At 45.2% G+C, this 20,607-nt stretch overlaps 1 protein-coding gene across 3 annotated transcripts in view; it reads left to right on the top strand.

Annotated features, from left to right (window-relative positions):
- Positions 1–13,265: 13,265 nt before the first annotated feature.
- Spin1 (spindlin 1) overlaps positions 13,266–20,607 on the top strand; it is a 51,868-nt gene continuing 44,526 nt past the window's right edge. Inside the window, exon 1 of one of the 3 annotated variants that reach the window (XM_057787301.1) lies at positions 13,266–13,416. The gene's annotated coding sequence lies outside the window, so the exon portion shown is untranslated. Of the gene's footprint in view, positions 13,417–13,577; positions 13,940–14,035; positions 14,171–20,607 lie in introns of those variants that run through there. The other 2 variants (XM_057787302.1, XM_057787304.1) reach the window with 2 other exon arrangements.

Here is a 20,607-nt window from a genome sequence, read left to right as displayed (position 1 = left end):
CTAATTGTATAGTGGTGACATAGACCTTCCTTTTTATTTAGACAGAAAAGGGGAGATGATGTTAGATGCCCTTCTGTATATGCATTGTTTTTATTGGTTGATGAATAAAGCTTTTTTGGCCAAAGGCCTAACAGAGGAAATCCAGGTGGGAAATCTGAACAGAGATATATAGATAGAGTAAACTGAGTCACAGAGATGCTGAAGGAGACAGACACCGAATCCTTACCAATAAGCCACAGCCTCGTGCTGTTACACAGATTAATAGAAATGGGTTGATTTAAGATATGAGTTAGTTAATAAGAAACCTAAGCTATTGGCCCAAAAATGTAATTAATATAATAGCTGTGTGATTATTTGAGTCTGGGCAACCAGAAAACGAATGAGCGCTCTATGCTTACACTTTGGGAAGAATCTGAGAAGCAGGAAATTTGCAAGCAAGATATGAAGGAAGTCAGACATATGCAACTGAGAAGTAACAAGCCACATGGCAGAATGTAGATTAATATAAATGGGTTAATTCAAGTTTTAAGAGCTATTTGGGAGCAACCATAAGCTAAGACCAAGCTTTCATAATTAATAAGAAGTCTCTGTGCCATTGTTTGGGAGCTGGTAGTCCAAACAAAGACCTGCTACAAGAGTCACCTTGGTAGCATTGGTTTCAAAGGCATGAAGGGTCATGGAGAGCAGCTGAGGCTCCACACTGTACAGAAGGGCTGATGTTCCTAAAGAGAGCCCAGAAGAGGGACCCCATCCATTTTGGAGATGCTGGTGCCCCGTGATGGCTACCAGGAACAACAGACACTGTGAAATGGAGCAGGTTGGGGTCTGGAAGTCGGGTGGTATGTGCTGATAAGGGTAGGGTCAGAGAGGTGACCTGAGCCCCCTGGGGCAGCCCAGTGCATCATGAGTGAATCTCAGATGGTGAGCATTGAGTTATTTGCACTACTGGATTTTTGTTTTGTCTTGTCTGGACTATAGATGTGCCCTGTTTCTTCCCTCTTGTAGTAAAAAAGGTACTTAATTCATTTTTTGATACTGTAGGAGCCCACAGTTGAGAGACTCTAAAATTTGTTTGTTTGTCTTTTTGTTTTTTGAGACAGGGTTTCTCTGTAGCTTTGGTGCTTGTCCTGGAACTTGCTCTGTAGATCAGATTGACCTTGAACTCACAAAGATCCACCTGTCTCTGCCTTACAAATGCTGGAATTAAAGGCATGCACCACCACTGCCTGGCTGACTTGAAACATTTTTAAAAAAGAATTTTAGAGTTTTATAAAAATTTAAATTAATAAACTGTATATTTTCTTTAAACATTTAAATTTATAAGGCTACGGGACATTTTTAAGTTTATAAAATGTTTTATATTATGATATTTTTATTAATCTGTAATCTTAAAAAATAAACAAAAGGCAGGAGAGTTAGGTCCACTACTATAAGCACCAAACATTAAACACCAGAAACTGGAATATTCTGTAGTATCACACTATGAAAGGTTAAGGAAAGTAAAGTTGCCTGTTTCCCTACAGACCGTGTTCATAATTTACAGTTTTATTTTGATACTAAAAGAGCTTCAATTCAAAAATGGTTAATTTTCTTAAAGATACTAACATAAACTGCTAAAGATGATGAAGACATGCAACCTCATGATCAGTCAATTCATACAGGACCACATTCTTTCCAAGACAGGGTTTCTCTGTAGCTTTGGGGCCTCTCCTGGAACTCACTTTGCAAACCAGCCTGGACTTGAACTCATAGTGATCCACCTGCCTTTGCCTCCCAAGTGCAGGGACTAAAAGTGTGCACCACCACCGCCCAGTAGGATCAAATTCTTTGATGTTCTCAGAATTATATTTGTAGTCATGTGAAGTACAAATGTAATTAATTACGGGAGTAAGCTTTAGTTAACCTCCTGTATGTTTCCCAGGTTATGGCTGAAGTAAACAGTAGCAACATCAACAACAATAAAAAACAAGTGAAGGTAGGTTGTTTAAAATCATGCATACTTAATACTTGGTCCTCATTGGGTAATCATCCAGGTAGATGATAAGTCTCTATCATTTCAATTGATACAATTTGATAAATTGTTTTTGTTTGTTTTTGTTGTTTGTTTGTTTAGTTGGTTGGTTGGGTTTTCCCTGCTATGAGCCATCCTTCTCAGATCTCTGGTGGTGTTGATGGCTAACTGTAGTTTTGTCAGTTTGGCAGTGGAAGGCACCTAGCTCCTTCCCCAAGACTGCAGCTACCTTGTTAGTTCATGTCATATGTAAAAATCAGGGTTTGCAAGCCAGGCGGTGGTGGTATATGCCTTTAATCCCAATACCTGGGAGGCAGAGGCAGGCGGATCTCTGAGTTCAAAGCCAGCCTGGTTTATAGAGCTAGTTCCAGGACAGGCCCCAAAGCTACAGAGAAACCCTGTCTCAATAAAAACAAAACAAAACAAAACAAACAAAAAAACAGATAAATAAAATACAAAATAAGTTAAAAAAAAAAATCAGGGCTTGCTTTTTCTAAAGGGACTAGGTCTCCTGCTGAGAAAGACAAGTTTGCCTTGCTAATAGGCTTCATATTAAAGGATAAATAGGTTTCAACTTTAACTTTTTTAGTACTTTATTTAAAGAAACTTGCTTTGCAATTATTGCTCTCAATAATCAACCGCCCGTGTCTCACAGTAAATATTGTATGAGACAGGTTTTAAGTTTATATAAGTTCTGAGGTTCTACGAAAGCCCTTTAAGGTATGTAAATGTAAGCTATAAAGGTATACGAGGGGCTGGAGAGATGGCTCAGAGGTTAAGAGCACTGACTGCTCTTCCAGAGGTCCTGAGTTCAATTCCCAGCAACCACATGAAAAAAAAAAAGGTATACGAAAGTGATTTAAGGTAATAAAAAATGTTTCAGATCCCGCCCCCATGATATTGCTATACTAAGGCTTCAAAAGTTCAGTCTTAACATTAGTCAGTGGAGTTATGATAAGCTATTAATCCAACCCTGGTAGATCGCTGGCTATATCATAGTCAGATGCTCAGAAGTTCAAATTTCCTCTAGTTGTTTTCTAAGTATAAACTTAAAGGTGCTTCTTACTGGGATAAAAAAATTTCTGTCCTGTTTATATATCCAGTCCTCTGGACAGAGGAAAGAATGTTCATACTTGAGTCTCTTCCAACTGTTTAAAAGACAGTCAGCTGCTTTTTCTATAATGTGGATTTCAGTACAGATTATAAAAAGTGGTAATAATAATATACCTAAAACTTCTATCTCTTTTTGTAAACTAAAAAAATTCATGTAAGTTTTAAGAAGTCAAGGGAGTTGTAGGACCTGGTACTACCTTTCACAAGTGAACAGCCTAGGTTTCCCCATATTCCTATTCCTAAGTGTAGGATCTCTCTCTCCTGGTCTTGGGACTTCTTCCCTCCCCCAGTTATCAGAAGTATGGGCCTGGAAGCACCAAATGTAAGATTTCCTTTAAGTTCCTAAACTTTAACTTCTGTCCCTAGTCTATATCTGGTCCAGCAGATTCTACCTGGAACATGACAGACACCATCTAGGAGACAGATGCAGACTACAAACTGCTCCAGATCGCTGTGACCCCTGGGTTTGCTGAAAGCTGATGCGAACCATTGCAGCTGATGCGAATGCTCCCTGTCTCTTCATCTGGGTCAGTGAACCAGATGCTGCTGCTGAATGCCTCACTGCCTGAATCCCCCTCCTGACTTTTGACTAGCATTCCAGACTTTCTGGGCCCTGACAATGATGTCCTAATTTCAGCAGGAAGTAGTACATTGCCCTGTATCCTCAACTAAAAGCTTGAATTATAGGTCCAAAGGAAACTCCCTGGCAAAGGGGACAAAATGCCTACCTATAGTGCCTATTGGCATACCAGGACTCATGCTGGCCTCTAGGCTGATTATCAGAAAGGTACCCGTTACAAACGAATAGAACCCAGACCTATCAACAGGTAGACTCATTAGCTGAAGTAGTTCTATAATATGATAACTTGACTTGCTCTTTGCAGAACAAGAAGGTTATGTGGTTTTAAGAAAAATTTGCCATTTCTATGTAAACCACCTAGGAATCATTAGTGATAATTTGGCTGTAGTTAAAAAAAATAAAATTGCTAAAACAGGATCTGATATAAAATAAATGACTGTTCTCCATTCTCATTTTCAGGCTCCTCCTGGAGGTTAAGTCTAACATCAGGGCTGGAGAGATGGTTCAGTAGTTAAGAGCATTGCCTGCTCTTCCAAAGGTCCTGAGTTCAATTCCCGGTAACCACATGGTGGCTCACAACCATCTGTAACGAGGTCTGGTGCCCTCTTCTGGCCTGCAGACATACACACAGAATATTGTATACATAATAAATAAATAAATATTAAAAAAAAAAGTCTAACATCAGCCATGGCAGGGACTTTGACCCTTCTATTTCTGCTAATTACTGTTGGCCGTTGCGTCATTGATGCCTTAACTGGATAGATAAATCCTGTCTAGGTGCACTGAGCCGATGATTATTAGATCCCACTGTAAACGGGGTCCTACCACACAATCAAAGATTTGACTCAGAATACAACTTAAGGGGAAGGGGTGGGCTAAAATTATGTATCACATTTAAATTACTGTGCTTAACTCTGGTGACATTTCATCTGTATTTTAATAAATAAAGCTTATCTGAGGATCAGAAAAGAAAAACAGTCACACTGGCCCGCCTTACAGACAAGACAGCAATGACACACACCTTTAATCCCAATAGCCATACTAATTTGCCATAGAAACCAGGCAGTAGTAGTGCACGCCCTTAATCCCAGATCTAGACGGCATTATAAAAAAAAGAGGAGACAGCCAGGCGGTGGTGGCACACGCCTTTAATCCCAGCACTTGGGAGGCAGAGGCAGGCGGATCTCTGTGAGTTCGAGACCAGCCTGGTCTACAAGAGCTAATTCCAGGCGGATCTCTGTGAGTTCGAGACCAGCCTGGTCTACAAGAGCTAATTCCAGGAGGATCTCTGTGAGTTCGAGACCAGCCTGGTCTACAAGAGCTAGTTCCAGGACAGGCTCCAAAGCCACAGAGAAACCCTGTTTCGAAAAACCAAAAAAAAAAAAAAAAAAAAAAAAAAAAAAAAAAAAAAAAAAAAAAAAAAAGCTAGTTCCAGGACAGGCTTCAAAACCACAGAGAAACCCTGTCTCGAAAAAACAAAACAAAACAAAACAAAACAAAAAAAAAAGGAAAGCCATCCACCTCATTGTTTGAGACATAGTTTCTCACTGGGACCTGGGGCTTGCTGATTAGGCCAGGCTGGCTGGCCAGGAAACTCTAGAGATCCTCCTGTCTCCACCTCCCAAGCCCTAGAACTATAAGCCTGTGCCATGCCCAGATTTATTTACATGGATGTTAGGAGTTGTACTTGGGTCCTCATACACGTGGGACACACGTGTTATCATCTGAGCCAGCTCCTCAGCCCCCTTTATCTCAATTGATATGATCGTATAGGAGAGAGGCAAAGTAAGCCAAGAGAACGTGCCTCTTTTTAGCAGTAAAAAGAGGTTGAGTAGTTGTGAGGAAGGGGAACCCTTGAGCTGGACAAGTTTAGGGTAGGGGCCGAACCCTGGAATAGTACTTGTGATACTGAGGGAGCCTGGGGGCCAGCATGGGCTTTGCTGTGCTAATAGGCACCACTGCTAGCCATTTGTCCCTTCGGCCTTTTGGAATTTGGGGAAAAGGAGTTTCCTTTGGGCCTGAAGCATGTGCACACACATAAAACAATAGGCACTGTGAACAGAAACACAAAGGGTGTTCTGTACGGTGTGGAGGATGACCTACAACAGCCATACTTTGTGTTTTCGAATGAGTTTATTAGGTGTACAAGAAGCTGAAGCAAGAGAGTAAATAAAAGAGCTGGGGAGGTAGCTAGGTAGACAGATTGGGCGTTAACATCCCACAGACATCAACAGAGGAAGCCTCACGGAAACTGTCAGCTGGAGTTCACAGTAGAGAATCCCCAGGCAGAGCAGTGTCCCCGCAGGGAAGCTTCCAAGGAAAAGAACAACCAGCACTAGACAGAGATAATCTCAAACCCTGTGCTCCCCTCTCACAGTAGAAGCTGACTGGGGAAGCTGAGGCAGTCACCTGAGTTTCTAATTGAGTTTTCCCCTCTGTGGCTGGGCTTCCCAGGGGCAAATTTCTGCCCCGCCCTCCCTGCAAGTGCGTTTGTAACCTATGCTAAACAATAGTAACCTCTGTTGGATGGTTCACTTTCTATCTCTTCTCAAGGACATAATGTTTTTCGTTTTGGACTGTTTTGCTCTTCTTTCTCAGGTTGGCCAGCCTATTGCTAGACAAGTGGCCTTGAGGATGCTTTTAGTCCAACCAGCTTAAAATTCTGGAACGGTGAACTTCTCAGTGAGCACAAACAGTGGTGACAATGACCATGCCCACCAGCTTGCACTTGGGTGCTGAGGACCTGAACTCTGGTCCTCCCACTTGTGCAGCAAGTGCTTTAGCCACTGAACCGTCTCACTAACCATCTGAACGTTTGATATTTGATGTAACTCCTTAAGAGTGAATAAGAAAAGCTTAACCCAATGTCCACTCTTTTCTTAGGCTCTATGGCCTAACACACCCATGTGACTGGGTATTCCCAGGACAATTCCCAGCCATCTATGACAAAAGGGTTGATTCCTAACTGCTGTCTAGGGAGTGGACTGGCAATAAAACCAGATTTCATACCTGTCCTTTGGCCTTTTTAATGGGGTGAAGGCCCAGGAAATGGAAAAGCAAAAAACCCAACGCTGGCATAACAGATGGGATCAGTGCCATCCAATATAGGTAAAAGAAGTGGGGAGAGTGAGCCAATCATGTGCTGTCAGGGGACGCTTGTCTAAGGAGAGCACTAAAAGCATTTGTGTGTGTGCTGTGTAGAAGTAGCCCGGGTGGTGGCAGTGTATCAGGGGACACGGAGGAAGTCAGCTTGCTGTGGGAAGGGCTGGACCATGCTATTGCTGTGTACATCTTAGAGTTCTGCACTCAGAAAACATCCCCACCACCATGTGATATTCCCTGAACACAGCAGAAACATGCCTGAACATGCACACTTAGTGTCCCCTACCAGGGAAGGTGCCTCCAGATCTCTTGTGTTTCACTGGACATATGTTTGGCCAGGATGTGGAAGGGCTGTGGCTTTCTTTATTCAGCAGCGACGCTGGGACATCTTAGTTAGGGTTTCTGTTGTTGTGAAGGGACGCCAAAACAATGGCGACTCCTAGAAAGGAAAACATTTAACTAGGGCTGGTTTAGAGGTTTAGTTCATTGTTATGGCAGGAAGCCTGGTAGCATGCAGGCAGATGTGGTGCTGGAGAAGGAGCTGAAAATTCTGCATCTTGATCCATAGGCAGCAGGAAGAGAATTGAGTCACTAGGCCTGGCTTGAGCTTCTAAGACCTCAGAGCTCACTCCCAGTGACACACTTCCTCCAATAAGGCCACACCTCTTAAGAGTGACTCTCCTGAGTGACCAAGGATTCAAACACAAGTCTATGGGGCCATTCCTATCCAAACCACAGCAGAAGGGAATCCTGGAGGGGTTGGGAATTGTATCTGTGTCTGCACAATGTCTAATTGCCAGACATTTGAGCTTTGATAGAAAATGACTGTTTTGGGCTGGGGATATAGTCAGGGTGTGAACCGCATGCAAGAAACCCTGGGTTTACTTCTGCACTGCATGCACCAGGCATGGTGGAACACGCCTGTGATCCAACTCCCTCCATAGCCCAAACCATGCTAGCAGGCACACTGGGGCAGAAAGCTGCCTGGCTTTTATTCTAATGCAGGTGAAGGTTGTATCTGTTTCCTATTGACTGGGGTCTGGTCTCCCAGTCTTTAATGATCAGATCGTTTTAAAAGCAGCAGCACAAAGGATATGAAGGAAACTGGGGAGACCATTAAATTCCAGGGATACGGCAGGCCTAAAACAAGCTTTACAAAATGGGAGAGACTTATGGAATATTGGCCCTTATGACATTCGCTGTGTTCTCAGCAGGCAGGGGCAAGAGGCTCCATTTCCTTCCCATGTCCTTCCTATGGTTCCTTATTTTCTCACTTGCCCCTGCCTCTGTGGGACATACCTGAGGATACATCTCCAGATTCTAGCTGGCCTTCAGGAGTCGTCAGTGAACCCATTCGTTATCCAGTTCTGTCCCCTTTGATTGGAAATGTGGATCAAGATCAACTGAGTAGCAGAGAGACTGTCTCACACATCAAGTTCTCAACGCTTGGGCGATAGGCTAGTAAGGGGAAGAGCAGCTATCTTTCTGGAAATGGGGGTCATTTTCCTAGCATTCAGACCCTGTTCTTTTTTCTCTCCTTGTAGTTCCTTCCTTGTTGTCATGGCAATTGTCAACTAGTGTGGCTTTGGAGGTAAGTTGTCTGCATGCAGACGGGGTTATAACAAAGTTAGAAGTTTCATGACGTCACCCTGGCAGCCATCTTAGGCTGAAACTAGTTTCAGTCAGCCTACTTGAAGAGGAATTTGGGCTCACACGCATCCTATTCTCAAGGACGCGTAAGATGAGGGCTGGACAGTGTTACTGTCAACTGAAAGACTGTAGAGTCCGGGAAGATTCGCCCTCCGTGGGTCACTGCTCTCTCTATTCCTTACTGTGACCAGCAGCTTCAAGCTCCCTCCACTCTGACTTCCCCATCATGGTGGAACTGCACCTCAAACTGTGAACAAAACAAACCCTCACTTTCTTCAATTGCTTTTGCTGGGATGTTTTATCATAGCAACAGAAGACAGCTGCTGGTGGAGGACTCAGGGTTAGCACCTGCTCTCAGCACAGCTTTGGTCTGGACAGTGGACACAGAGGACAGAAACAAGGGTGCTTACAGGAAAAGACCTGGGAGACAGAGGTTATTAATCCCACTGGGTGAGAATAAGACCACTACCACAATTTTTGAACCGAATTTGAAGCAAGCTTTATTAAATACTGGCCATGATGATGGACACTGGCCAGGTCCACACCTGGGATTCCCAGAGAATGGCACTAACTTACATTAGGCTTATAAAGGCAAAGCCCACGAGGCTACGCCTTTCCTGCCTTTGTCCAATCAGGGGCAAACATACATCCTGACATACCTCCCACCACATATGATCAAGAACATTCTGTGTAGTTGCGGCAACCGAGCTCTTTACAGAAGGAAAAACAGGTGACTTTTTGTTACCTTATGTAAACAGCCCCCACATTCCAGGATGTCATCTTTCTTGGGCAAGTGGCGCTTCCAGGCTAGAGGCATTTCTGTTTTATATTTCTCTTAAGTGCAGTAACTGAAACCTGAAACATAACTTTAGCCTTGGGTACACATCCTAACCTCCTCCAGCTAACTTTGATACCAAGTGTGACAGGCACCTGGAGAGATACTGCTAGGGGTGGCTATGCCCAACTATGTTTGACCCCATTTTCTTACACTGCAGCCTTCTGATCCGAGATCTAATGACTTTCACAGAACCCCACCTCCCATGGTGCCCCATGGTGTAATGAGTGTTAGAGAAAACGTGAGTTGCTAAAAGTCAACAGCTAAGCTGAGAGTCCTGGGATCCACCCCCAATAGTGAACACACTTGCTGTGGTATTGTCTATCTGTAATCCCAACACTCTTGAGGGTAGAAGCATTTGCAATAGAAATTCAAGTTCCTCCTTGGTTACATAATGAGTTGGAGGCACAGCCTTAGACTATGACATTATAGTCAAACAATCAAGCAAGTGGTCAATGAGCAAGGCAGAAGTTCTAGAACCAAGCACCACTCTGAACCGAAGTTGCTTTAGTATGCCTGGCCCTACCATATATCCACGTTATGCCTGTGGCTAGAGAAAAGGCAACGACCGACACAGAAAACACCTTAGTAACTCAAGAGTCCACATTTGCTTTATAGAGCTTGGTGCACTCAGTAATCTGCAACCAGCAGAGGCTCAGCTGGGATGCGGCTGAGATTCGCTTGTAAACAGGAGTGCGCTCATGTTAGGTTAGACCTTGTTCACACAGCAAGCAAGGGTGCAGTTGACTATTTTGGAGGCTGTTTTAGGCCAAGCTTTATTTATCCTTAGTATAGAGGTAGTTTTAGGCCAAGCCCAATTCAACAAAAGTGTATTGGTTGTGGGCTCTAAGAATTCTGTCCCTAGTATCTGTGCAGGCCCAACAGAACTCTCTGTCCTTGTGAGACCAGCTATACCAAGATCCTCTAGTGAGAGGGACCTGACCAGCAGCTCAGTAAACCTATAGTTGCTGGTGCCAGTCATGGAGTTAGCAGGAACTTTACTGTAGGTCATCATTTAACTGTGAGAATCCTTGTCAGCAGGCAAAACAGCCCAGAATGGCTGCCAGCAGCCCGAGGAGTTCACTAATCCTCAAGAGGCCCTCAGGAATATAAAGCAGGATTCTTGACTTCATTGCAGAAGAGAATTTTAAGAAGAGTCAGTAGTAAGCAAAGCTAGAGTTTATTAGATTTTTAATAAAACATTTTAGATTTTGTTTTATTTGGGTCGGTGTGAGTGGCGGAGTGCAGGTGTGGCAGTCAGGTGACAACCCACAGAAGCTGTTTTTCTCTTTTCAGCACGTTGGTTCCAGATCAAACTCAGGCTGCCTCCACCTCCTGAGTGCTGCTGTTAAAGGCATGTGCCACCACCACCCAGGAAAGTTCAAGTTGAGTTGGATGTGGTGGCATATGCTTGTTATCCAAGCTCTTAGGAGGAGGAAGCAAGTGGATGAGGAAGGAGTTCAAGATGGTCTTTGGCTACATAAAGTTCAGGTCAGCCTGGGCTATATGAGATCTTGTCCCAAACAACCAAACGTCAAAAACCAACCAACCAAACAACAACAACAACAACAACAAAAAACAACAAACTAACCTTGTCCCCAGATCCAATTTAGGCACCTACAGCTCTAGGGTGTGGCTTATATATTTTTGACAGTTTGCTGGAGACCATCAGTAGAGGCAAATTTAATTTACAACAATCTTTTTTTTAATATTTATTTATTTATTATGTATACAATGTTCTGTCTGTGTGTATGCCTACAGGCCAGAAGAGGGCACCAGACCTCATTACAGATGGCTGTAAGCCACGATGTGGTTGCCGGGAATTGAACTCAGGACCTTTGGAAGAGCAGGCAATGCTCTTAACCACTGAGCCATCTCTCCAGCAGTACAGGAAAATTTAAATCAGGGGTTGGGAAAACAGGGGAGAAGTTTGGTTGGCCAGTACTGAGGAGAGTGTCTGCTAGTGGCCTCAGATGGGTAGAAGCCAGGGATGATGCCATCCTACAGAGCACAGGGCAATCATCCTTAAACCCAGTCATCCAGTCAGGCATTGGGGAGGCTTACACAGGAAGACCTTAAGTTAAGGCCTACCTAGGCTTTACCTAACACATCCTAGGTCAGCTAGACAGCGAGACCCTGTTTCAAGCAAAACAACCCCAAAACTCTATTCTTCCCAATAACCAGGTCCCAAATAATCAATACTGCTAGGCAGATGTGATGTCTATTCTTGGTTGTCAACTTGACTACATCTGAAACTAAAAGCCCCAAATGGCTGGGCACACCCGCGAGGGATTCTTGCTTAATTACATCATTTGATTGAGGTCTTTGAGGTGAGAAGATACAATCTGGATCTTTCGAGGTAGGGAGATAAACCTTTAATCTGGGGGCACACCTGCCAGCAGTCTATTTAAAGGACACGGAAGAAAGAAGCTTGTTGTCTTTGTATGCTTGTTCTTGCTCTTACTAGCAAGTCCATTGCTTCACTGACATCAGATCCCACTTCTTTGGGCTATCAGTGTATACGGATGACCATCAGCCTTGTGGACTGAACAACTACTGGATTGCAGGACTAGCTGGACCACAGTCTGCAAGCTATTCTCATAAATCATATATATGTACACACACACACACACACACACACACACGTTCCTCTAGAGAACCCTAACACAACAGAAATACAGGAGCTTCACCAACGAAACAAAGTGTTCCAGACTAACCACTTGAGCCTCCTTCCCATCACACTCTTCCTTGCTCCTGTCAGCCTTCACTATCAAACATTCAACACAACAACAAAAGGTAATCATCTCTCAATGCTCACGAGGCTGGCTGTGTCTTGACTGAAATTAGCCCTCCCGTTGGTCGGTTGACAAGGTTGTTTCTGACAAGAGTGTCATCTGAGACAAGCACTTTAATTTGAGCAGGCACGTATCAATCTTAAAGAAAAAAAAAGGTGCCCAAAAGAGCACTGCGAACTAACAACCGTGCTGCAGGTTTGTAGTGCGCTAAGGGCTTTCCAATAACGTCTTGTAATTCGGCCTGACAGCACTCTGGCTTATGACAATGCGGCAGTGCAGGAGCACTCGAGGAACCAGGTCGGTGACCGCCTGGCTCCAGAGACTCGGCTAGGGGTTAGGAGACAGGAGCACGCCAGGCTGGGTGAGATCCAGATGAACCACCAGGTCCCGCACTCGAGCCCCACCCCCTCCAAACCAAACCATTCTGGATGTTTCCTCTCTCTCCCTTTCTGCACACAGCCAAGCAGATCCTCAAAAGGCGTCTTAACTCGAACCGAAGTCGCACGGATTCACGTGCGATCGGGCGAAGTCTTGGCTTGCTGCCTCGTGAGGAGCTCGGGGTGACTTCTAGGCCAGTGGCTGCAGCGAGGCCAGGCCAGATGTTTGTAGCAGGTGCTCTCAGCAGGTGTTCGCAGGAGGCCCTGGGCTTTGCAGCTGAGCCGAGCTTCCCGGCCTCTGCGCAGTGCGGCGTGCAGCGAGGCGGTGTCTTCGAGGGAGTTTGGCGAGCCCATCCATAGTTTTTAAAGGGCTCGCGTCCTGCAATCCAAGGCTGCTGCTCAGCAGGGTCGAGGGTGCACCTGCGCTGTGCACGGTCACGTGACCGTACCCCCTGCATCTCCGCAGCTAGCCAGACCGAGAGACAGCGAATGTAACGTCCCAGGACAAAGAGGAAGGATAGTTCCTGAAACCCGTTCGCCTGTGCAAGTGCAAATGCCGGCGCCCGGACACCGGCGGCTCGCCTTACGCCTCCCTGAGACTGCTGCGCTCCTAAGGGAGACCCGGTCTGCGCGCGGCCCGCGGTTTCCCGGCGCGCACCTGGCGGCCACGGGTGCGCGCCCCACCCTCCAGGTGAGCAGCGCCAGGCCCCGCCCTCGCCGCAAAGCTCCGCCTCCTACCCGCGCCTGCGCAGTATCTCCGGCGGTGCCGGGCGCCGAGGCGGCGCGGCCGTCGCAGTTCGGCGGGTGCAGTGCGCGTGCGCCGTGGCGGCCGGGGGGCGGGCGGCGGCCGCGGCGAGGAGCGGGGGTGGGGAGGCGCCGTCTGGCTCGGGCTGGGCCGGCGGGGAGCACGAGCGAGCCACGGCGGCCCCGTGGGCAGCCTCGGCGGCCCGCAGGTGAGACGGGCGTGGGGCCGGGCACGGGACTGTGAGGGGAGAGCGGGTGGGCCTCGCGGCGCGCGGACCCAGGTGAGCGCAGCCCGCGGGCCCCGGGCGCATTGTCCGCGGGCGGCGCCCCTCAGCGCCCCCTGCCGGCCGGGCTCGGCGGGGCCGGGGCGCGGCGGGCTAGGGCCGGGGCGTGCGCGAGTTCCTTTGTTCGTCGCCCCCACCCGGTCCCTGCCGCCCCCGCCAACATGGCGCTGGCGGGGTCCCTGCCCCTGCCCGGCGACCGCTTCCCGCGCGCTTTGTTCCGCGCCGGGCGGGGGAGCGGGGGCGGCGGCATTGCGTAACCGGGCGGGGGAGGGGCGTGGCGGGACCCCCGCGGCCGGTCACCCTGGTGACGCCCTGCCTGGGGGGCTCGGGGCTCCGGCCCGTGTGACCTTGGGTTTGCCTCCCGGTTCGCGCCGGGGTGTAGCGCGACGCGGTGCGGGTACTGCGCAGCGCTGGGGGTCGCGGTCTCTGGTGGCTTCCTGCAAGGCTGGTGCGTTCTGGGCCTTTCCGGGAGGAGGGGGTGTGGGGTTGAGAAATGGCTTCAGTCAACCACGTCGTTGCCTGCGCATCACAAAGTTTGTTTACGCAATTGTTTTTATATTGATTTGGTTTTTATAATCAGCGAATTGGGTTTCGGGTTTTGTAAGGATTATTCTGTTTGAAGTCTTATTCCTGGCTTAAAGGTTTATTTATCATCGTGTGCATCCACAAGCCGTACAAGGTACGTTTAAGTGTAAAGGATTTCAATGTGACTAGTGCGGAAGATGGGATCCGTACCGAAATGCGAATGCCTCAGTAACTTTCCTTGGAATTTTCTGGAAGAAACTGCAGCCTGAAAGGATTGATGGAGAGTAATTGCCTGCTGCGTAGCTTTTGTTAGGCTGTGAAAATGAAACCCGATCTTAGTCGTTTTTACCTACATATCCTGAGCATACTTTTGAGGTGATGAAATTTTGGATAGAGGCGAGGAGGCTCGTCTTTAGCCTTCTTTTTCACCCCTTCAACATTCACCGGAAAAAAAAAATCGATGTCTGATTTATAGGATGTTCATTATCAGGTTTGATAACAGTTAACGTTACCTAATATAGTTATAAAAATGTGTAGTGTTTCTTACAATAAGCTAAATAAGATTTATCTTAAAATCTTACTAAAATGCCTGTGAAATGGATCAGGCGAAAGGGTTTTCAGTTTAAATTTGTATGAAGTCTCTTGTACTCTAGACTGAAGACTTAAACTCAATATCCTGTTTTGGCCGGGAGTGCAAGCCGCACTGTCATGAGGGACCATATTTTTATGCTTAGGGATTTTGAAATATATGTGAATGGGTGCTTTGTCTGCATATTTGTTTTGTGTACTGCATGTATGCCTGGTGCCCAGGGAGGCCAGTAGAGGGCTCTGATCCCCTGGGACTGAAGTTAACAGTTGAGTGCCATCTGGGTGCTGAGAATCAAACCTGGGTCCTTTGGAAGAGCAGCCAGTGAGTGCGCTTAACCGCTGAGCCCTGCTTAAGATTGTTAAAAAATACTTTAACTGATTTGTAGACCTTACTTTTAGTGTTCAAAGGAGATGGAGGATAGCTCAAGACGGTAGTGTGAGGTTGCTGTCCTGTGCTCCACATCTAGTTTTTACATTCGGTCGTGCCAAGATTACTTAGGATACCATCACCAGACCTAGCAACAACTGGTGTGTAATTCCAAGGACTGGTAGCAGGGATCGGAAATTCAAGGCCATTTTGGGTAAAAGTCGGAAGGAGGCTGGAGGGGAGAGCTCAGTGGTAGAGCAATTCCTCTGTGCGTGGTGGACTCCTGGTTCTGCCTCCGGGAGAACAAAGTGACTACCCTGTAGCTCTCTGGAAGCAGTGCAGATTGTTTAGGGAATGAAGGCGTTTCTTTCATGTTGTTGACCTGCCCCCTCCCCCTCGCCACCAGTGGATAGATCGAGAGGGACTGACTCGATAGTGCCCTTAATTACGGGCTCCAAGCAGACCACAGTACAGGATGCCAGTCACACTTGGGGAAGGGTGTGCTCGAGGTGCCTGCCGTTCTCTGTCTTTCTTAGGGTCACAGTTCACATTTTCATTTGGGGAACTCTGAAAAATACTGCCGTTGTGGGCTTGGAACTTACTTTTATGGGACACAGAAGGGCTGAAAACAAAAGACAAGGAGATTGGTGGATTTTTAAAGTTACTTCCTCTGCTAAGTGGAAAACGGGAGAAGTCAATAGAGAACCCACTAGTACCACATCAGATCGCTTCAGGACAGGGCTTACCAAGCTTTAAAACTGAGGGTACCTCATTGCGCAGGGGCCTGCTAGGGGAAATTGGTTTGGGTTTTTTTTTTTTTTTTTCTGATTTTTCTGAAGGACTTATAACTTAGTTTCAGTTTGGCTAACTTCAGTAGGAGTGACTCCATTTTGATTTGTAATCTGGTCTGTTGAAGCCTAGTGCAAGATTGAGTTTGAAGACCATGGTGTAGTGACATTTCATTTGTATTTTAATAAATAAAGCTTGCCTGAAGTTCAGAGAATAAAACAGCCTGCACTGATCATCTTTACAGACCAGACAGTGGTGACACACACCTTTAGTCCCAGAAGCCACACTAGTTTGCCATAGAAACTGGGCGATAGTGGTGCTCGCCTTTAATCTCAGCATTAGAGAGGAGTATAAGATGGGAGGAGACAACTTAGGCAGAGTTCCTGGAGGTTCCTGAAGGCAGAATCACCATTTCAGACTGAGGTAGAGGTAAGAGCCAATGGCTAGCTGTTTTGCTTTTCTGACCTTCAGGTTGAACCCCAATTTCTGTCTCTGGGTTTTTATTAATCGTGCTACATTGCCTCTTTGTTAAAATTATTTTTTATTTGTTTTTAACTGTCTTTTTGCTGTATCTTAGGCAGTAGTGCCTTCCATTACTTGGGAATTGTGGTGTTGGGATTGATATGGTTGTGTGTGTGCCTCTCTTGTTTTGTGGGTGATTCCAAAATTTCACCCTTACCGGTTGATAAGTCAGTCTCCTGGGAAGAGTTTTCTTTTGTAGAGTCTGACCTTTGGGGTAGCTAACAGTTATACCTGAGCTAACTGCAGTATTAATTATTTGCAGCATTTTTTTTCTAGTATGTTAGAAATACATGAAGGGAGTCAGGCGTGGCACACACCTGTAATCCCAACATTAAGGGATGGAAGAGACAGGAGCACTAAAGTCTCAGGCAACATAGACCTATTGTGGGGTATTTAGAGGTTGGAAATGATGTCTGCATGCCCATTAGTAGAATCTCAGTTTGCTGAGGAACATTTAAATACAAGTTTTCAGCTAAATGTATATTCTTTTCCTCTTTCTAAATGAGAAGCTGCAAGATGCTGTTTTAACTGGCTGCTTTGTTCAGTTTGGAAGCCTGGTGTCGTGAAAAGCATGTTTTGAAGTGGTGTGGTTGGAAGTCAGGATTTCCCCCTCTTGTTGAACTCACCTCTGCAATACTGGTCGAACACTTGGAGTGGAGACTTTAAAGCCTTCAGTTCCTGAGCTGCGGACTGGGAGGAAGCCTGTCCCAGTGTGGTTCCAGAAACACAGCTGACAAGTCAGTGTTGATCCTTTTCCCTTCTTCCCCGCTCTGCCACAGTTACTAGTGCCCTGTCTTTATGAGGAAGTAAACAGCTTGTTTCACACTCTTGTAATATTGGATCTAGTTTAAGTCCTTATTGGGTGCCTAACTTAAAATGTTCCTAAGTCAGAGCTGGAGAGGTGGCTCATTGTTAAAAGCACTTGCTACTCTTGCAAAGGACTCCTGTTTGGGACCTAGCACCCATGTGGCAACTCAGTGAGGTTTGTAGTTCCAGTTTCAGGGACTCCACTGCCCTCTTCTGGCCACCATAGACACTGCTTGCACCTGTATGTACATGCAGGCAAAACACCCATGAATATAAGATAGAAGTAAATCTTAAAAAAATAAATGATAGATTGTATTAGGTTCTTTCCACGAGTCCTGTAGGACTTAAGTACATGATAAGAAGTGTGTCTGCAGTATAACATTTTTTAAAACAAATAATTAATTTTATGTACATTGGTGTTTTACCTACATGTCTGTGAGAGTGTCAGATCGCCTAGATTAGAGTTATAGACAGTTCTGAGCTGCCATGTGGGTGCTGGGAATTGATCTCTGGAACAGTAACCCATGCTCTTAATCTCTCCAGCTCCCAATCTAGTAGTTTATTAGGAAGGTGTATATGCTTAGTGTGTGTGATGGACTTACACGTTCACAAATACCTGAGAAGAGAAAGATGTGCTACACAGGACTAAGAGTATTTAAATAGGAAAGAAAAGAAGTCCAAATGGTGGATGGGGACAGAGATTTGACATTGGTAGGAGTTAATAGTTTGCAGTGGGAGAAATTTTTCCATCTGTTCAGACTTTGAATATTCAGCTAAAAGTTAGATGTTACCTTTTACTCTTAGGAGGCATAAGTACCTTATCAGGAATAGGCCAAAGTTCATAACAGTTTATTCCTTGTTTTCCTGTCCGTTTAGTGGCTGCACCTTAATCTACTCATATTTTAACTACTGTCCGCAGTCAGCACCTGGCTGCTCAGACCATGGCCTGGTGAGATTTCCTGTCCCACTAGCACTGGCTCAGCACCAGCCACCAAATGTAGGTTTTAATTAAGTCTGTATCATTTGTTTACCAATACTCAGGAATCACATGTTGGGGTGAAAACCTACTAGATCAGAGAGGCTGAGAAGCAGTCAACTGGCCTTCCTTTTTGCCAAAGACCCAGCAAGAGAAACTTCTCTCCACTCCTCCAAACCAGAAAGATTTAAGCAAATCTCTAAAGTTTCTCCCTCCTCCTTCCTGTGTTCTCTCTGTTCATATTCCTGGTTCCTCCATCCTTCTATCCTCTCTGGCTGATTCCTGTCAACTAGTTGCTGACTCTGCCCCCAGAGTTTAATTTTATTAACCTAGTCTCCGGTTCACAGTGCCATCAAATATCCTGCAACAATTCCTGGCATATGGTAACTTAAGTGGACACTGAAATGCATCATCACCTTTGGTTTCATGTGGCTGATTTGTATGAGAATAAATTTGAAAAAAGGTGTTGAATACCATATTTCACATGAATGTAGTTGTTACATATTTGTAGTAGACAGTAGTTGGTATTATTTGAGATACTGTCTCACTATAGTGCTGGCTAACCAGGGACTTACTATATAGACCAGATGGACTTAGAACTCAAAGATCTGCCTGCCTTTGCCTTGTAAGTGTGGGAATTAAAGAAACAAGCCTCCATGCATTGCCAGGTGTTCATTATGTCAGGAAGCCATCTTAATGTAGGACCAGTACTAGACTTGAGTGCTAGAGCAGTGTGGGAAGTGGGTTGACCTCTTAGGCAAGTGGTGAAGCCTACTGAAGTCAGGGTTTATCATACTCATGTCATTCCATGTGGGCCTTAGCCACATTTTGGCAGATTAAGTGGAAAAACCAAAGGTTATTTTTTCTAAGTGCTGAAGATCAGGTTTTGTGTTAGACTAGTAACTATTTAAAAAAATACTCTTTGAGTTTTTTTTTTTTTAAAGAATGTAATTGTCTTTTTTCTTTCCTTTTTTTCTTTTCTCCTTTTGACAGGCTCTCATGTAGCCCACGTTGGTCTCAAGCTTCTTTCCCTCCTACCACCACTTCCCAAGTGCTGATCCCAGGTTTGCACTGCCACACCTGGCATTTTGCCTGTAGTTACATCCTAGCAAGATCCACTTTTTTTTGTTGTTGTTGTTTTTTTTTTTTTTTTTTTTTTTTTTTTTTTTTTGGTTTTTCGAGACAGAGTTTCTCTGTGGCTTTGGAGCCTGTCCTGGAACTACTCTGTAGACCAGGTTGGTCTTGAACTCACAGAAATCCGTCTGCTTCTGCCTCCCGAGTGCTGGGATTAAAGGCGTGCGCCACCATCGCGGCCAGACTTTGTTTTTATGTTAAGATTGTATGCTGAAATTGCTACAAGTAGTTTGAGTTGGGTCCTAACGTAGGTGATAAAGAATATTCTTTTTCCTATTTGTGATGGTTCCTGTGAATTGTCACCATGACAGTTCTGCTGTTACCTGGGAGACAGGCTTCTGAGTTGACTGTGTTTTGTGCAAGATTATCTTAATTAAGTTAATTGATGTGGGAGAGACCCACCCCTGACTGAGATTCTGGACTGGAGAAAGGGAGCAGAGAGCAGAGGAATTCATCTTTTTGTTTCCTGATTGTAGTTGCCCATGTAACCAGCAGCTTCAAGCTCCTGCTGCCTCAATTTGCATTTGTACCTTTGAACTCTGACCTAGAACAAACCTTTCTCCCTCAAGTTGCTTCTGTCAGGGTATTTTATCACAGGAATAGAAGAAACTATGATGCTATGCAATAGCTGTTGTGGGGTAGTTACTTGCTTACCTCTAGGTTACTGTAGACTGATGGATCTTTCTCTTTTGTTATTTATTTATTTATTTTGTATCCAGTGTTTTAATCGTATAGTTACTCTTTTTCTACAGTTTATCCCAATTTGGCTATATTGGGCCTTTCTTTGACATGCCATGATAAAAACCTGTTTTGGTGGTGCACGCCTTTAATCCCAGCACTCGGGAGGCAGAGGCAGGCGGATCTCTGTGAGTTCGAGGCCAGCCTGGTCTACAAGAGCTAGTCAGGACAGGAACCAAAAGCTATGGAGAAACCCTGTCTCGAAAAATTAAAAAAAAAACAAACCTGTTTTGGCTTTTGCTTCCGGATACTTTTTACTCAAAATGTGGATGTTGTTTTAGCTCCTGTGGTTGGGAGTGGAGTTTAGGCCTGTTTTGTCCTTAGTGCTACTGCTACTGTCCCACTTCCATTGGGCTGGTTTGGGACATGTATACATTTTGATGCTATGTGAAATCCTTTAGTTCAAGGTTAGTTTTTTAAGGTTTCACACTGAATGCATCCTTTTTTCTCTAATATTGAAATGTGTAGTCTTAGCAACATCAATGCAATTGTATTATTCTACAACACAGATAATAGACATTTGAAAATAAAATTAGTAAGTAGAGCAACAGTAGGTTATGTTTGACTGACAGTTCTTTATGCCTTTACAAACTTAACTGCATAGGATGTATTTGTTGAAATTCTGAATCTTAAAGCCATTTAAAAATATTAGCTGACTGGTAAGAAGAAG

This window comes from Chionomys nivalis, chromosome 13, assembly GCF_950005125.1.
Source record: "Chionomys nivalis chromosome 13, mChiNiv1.1, whole genome shotgun sequence".
In the NCBI taxonomy this organism is placed as follows: Eukaryota; Metazoa; Chordata; class Mammalia; order Rodentia; family Cricetidae; genus Chionomys; species Chionomys nivalis.
This window is presented reverse-complemented; position numbering and strand designations above follow the sequence as displayed.